We start from the raw sequence: 2,290 nt of genomic DNA, 5'->3' as shown, positions 1-2,290 counted from the left end.
TGGCGGCTGCTGCTGCCAGTCACCTCCCCATGCTGCCAATCCGTGTGCGGCCACTGCTCCGGGACCGGCCACCACTACTCTCCCTCTTCCCCCCACTCTGCAACCGGCCACCACGCATTTTCAAATTTCTGGCAAGTGCTTGGTCCTGAGCATGCTGGATATATGAGGTTATACTGTACATGCACATGATGCCCCTGCCTGACCTGCCCTCCTCCTGCTCCCCCCATCTCTTTGCAGCCTGGAACTCTGCCAGCCTGCAGATTGCTCTTTGCAAAACTGCAAAATCCCTGAGTTTCCCTGGTAAAATGAGAAATCCATGTTTTCCTTTAGTAAAGGGGAAAATCTGTGGTTTTCTCCATTTTTCCGTGGGAAATGGAAAATTTGGATCCCTGATCATTACTGACAGACGCTCCCAGACTTTTCCCCAAAGGACGTAGCTAAAGTGGTCCTGCCTACCGGAGTGAGGGAGTGCCTTTTAGACAGCCTCCTGTTGTAAAGTGACCAGCCCCATGAGTTTTGAAGGTGCCAGGAATCAGGTCTGTAGCCAGGCTGCAGTCCTCATAGCGTCTTAGGGACAGGCACAGCTGAGAGTGCTCAGACTGTGACCGGAAGGGGTGGCAGGCAGCATTGCTGTAGGCCAAGGAGAGCAATGGACCTCCCTCCCTTTTCAGCTGCTGGACAGTGCCAGGTGCCAATGGGCCATGGGGCAATAGCAGGGGACTGGTGCAGCAACAGAATTATCCCTCACAGATGCTGCTCGTGTATCCCAGACCACAAGTGAGAATAGCAGCCATTCCCCCTGTTCAGTCACTCCACTTTGTCCTGACCCCCCACAGAAAGGCAGAGCTGGACCAGCACATGCCAAGGGGGCAGCCAGGGGAAAACTAAGAGAGGGGCAGGAAGCAGGGGGGGCTGCACTCTGCTGGCCAAGCCTGCCGGGCACCTGGGTCAAGGCCACTATGTCCTTTCCCTTCTAGAGAACAATTATATTCCAAACAATCAAACAATCAGCTACCTTTCCCTGACTAAAGTGTGGATAAAAGCCTTTAGCAACACAGGGTCAATCTGCTAGCGGCTGACACAGGTGATGCCAAAGCAGGGCTGACTCTCCCTGGGTAGGTGGGCAGGACACACCTCCTACATATGAGCTGATCAGCGGCAGGTGAGGGTCTGGGAAGCTGAAATGAACTGTGGAGAGTGCCCTGAGGCACCCTACATGGTCTGCCATGGCTCTGCCATTCTCACTCTTTTGCTTTCTGTGCTCAGGGGTCAGCAAACAAGTAGCCTACAATTCATTATACAATCTGGGATAAGTCCTTGTATAGGCACCAGCTACTGAGTCTAAGTGAACAGGCCATGTTCTCGTTGGTGCCCAATAGAATTTTACTTCCCTTGCTGATCTTCTGTGGGCCTGGCATGCCATGGGACCAAAGCAGCATTACATTATAGCTCTCTGACCCTATTTGAGAGTCTAACTGAAGTCCCCAACTGCCATTTATGCAGTAACCAGGACCAAATTCTAGGAAAAACAGGATAAGCAGAGATCTAGAGCTTGCTAGACACAGTGGCCAGAAAAAAAGAAAGAGGAACTAGACCATCACTGAAACATTTCTCTGGTTTGCAATATCACCAGTGTCAGTCCGGAAATGCACTGTCATACCATGCTACTTAACCAACCCACAGCACAGTCATACTAGGTTGAACTGTCTCTTCAAAAAATGCTAACCAGCATGTATTTTGTCGCTATGCTGGCGGTTGATCTAGGTAGGAGGAAGGACTTTGCTCTCTGCATTTCACAGAAACCCTTTACTTTAAAATGCCCGCCTGAAGTTACATAAGCCAGTGCAAGCAGTTTAGATCCCCCTCCAGATTAAAAAAAGTTACTTTTTGTGCAAGAAGATTAATAAAGTCTCAGATCAGATGTATATTCCAGGAGATACTTTGGGAGAGTCTGAGGGATAAAAAACCCCAAAGTAAAACCACTGGTAGTGCCTTTCCACTAGACTGCACATGCAGTGGAAAGGTGAGGGAGGTGGCTGGCATACTTTCTGTTCCATTTTTTAGCACAAAAAAGGTAACACATTCTCAGTGTCACTTAGTAAAAGACTCAGGCTGGGGAAGTGGGAAGCCTCCAATCTCCAGGCTAAAGTACAAACCTGATTATCACTCATTTTTTGCTACTTCTCTTTGCTTCTTTATGACAGATTCAAATTAACGTGGTTCCTCCAGTTCCCATTCCCTCTAAACATGTCCCCTTGTGAGACTAAGCCGAAATGCTGGCTACAATGTC

General features: G+C 49.3%; 1 protein-coding gene across 9 annotated transcripts in view; it reads right to left on the bottom strand.

The window, feature by feature from the left end:
• The window catches only part of KCNAB2 (potassium voltage-gated channel subfamily A regulatory beta subunit 2), an 86,450-nt gene that overhangs the window by 74,722 nt on the left and 9,438 nt on the right, over positions 1–2,290 (bottom strand). The window lies entirely within an intron of this gene.

The sequence above is a fragment of the Alligator sinensis genome, unplaced genomic scaffold (genome assembly GCF_000455745.1).
Source record: "Alligator sinensis unplaced genomic scaffold, ASM45574v1 scaffold322_1, whole genome shotgun sequence".
Taxonomy (NCBI): Eukaryota; Metazoa; Chordata; order Crocodylia; family Alligatoridae; genus Alligator; species Alligator sinensis.
This window is presented reverse-complemented; position numbering and strand designations above follow the sequence as displayed.